The 584-nt window shown below is 43.2% G+C and overlaps 1 pseudogene; it reads left to right on the top strand.

Annotated features, from left to right (window-relative positions):
* The first annotated feature begins 112 nt into the window (after positions 1–112).
* LOC105001352 lies at positions 113–556 on the top strand (annotated as a pseudogene).
* Positions 557–584: the final 28 nt, after the last annotated feature.

The following is a 584-nucleotide window of genomic DNA, read 5'->3' as shown; positions in this document are numbered from 1 at the left end:
GCTGGTGTGAGACGAAGAGTCAGTCCTTCCCAGCCACCGGGATAATCAAGAGTTTGGCGGGACCTTCAAGCACACACCGAGATAGTGAGGAGCCAGATGAAAAGCACAGACTATGGCGCTGAAATGGATTAATAAGGAACTTAGTGATTTGGCCCGTGACCCTCCAGCACAATGTTCTGCAGGTCCAGTTGGGGATGATATGTTTCATTGGCAAGCCACAATTATGGGACCTAATGACAGCCCTTATCAAGGCGGTGTATTCTTTTTGACAATTCATTTTCCTACAGACTACCCCTTCAAACTACCTAAGGTTGCATTTACAACAAGAACTTATCATCCAAATATTAACAGTAATGGCAGCATTTGTCTCGATATTCTAAGATCACAGTGGCCTCCTGCTTTAATTATTTCTAAAGTTCTTTTATCCATTTGTTCACTGCTATGTGATCCAAACCCAGATGACCCCCTAGTGCCAGAGATTGCACGGATGTATAAAACAGACAGAGATAAGTACAACAGAATATCTCGGGAATGGACTCAGAAGTATGCCATGTGATGCTTAAAGTCAGACTAACCTGCATTAT

Source organism: Bison bison, unplaced genomic scaffold (genome assembly GCF_000754665.1).
Source record: "Bison bison bison isolate TAMUID 2011002044 unplaced genomic scaffold, Bison_UMD1.0 scf7180017582709, whole genome shotgun sequence".
NCBI classification, from domain to species: Eukaryota; Metazoa; Chordata; class Mammalia; order Artiodactyla; family Bovidae; genus Bison; species Bison bison.
Note: the sequence above shows the minus strand (reverse complement) of the source record. Positions and strands in the feature narration are given on the sequence as shown.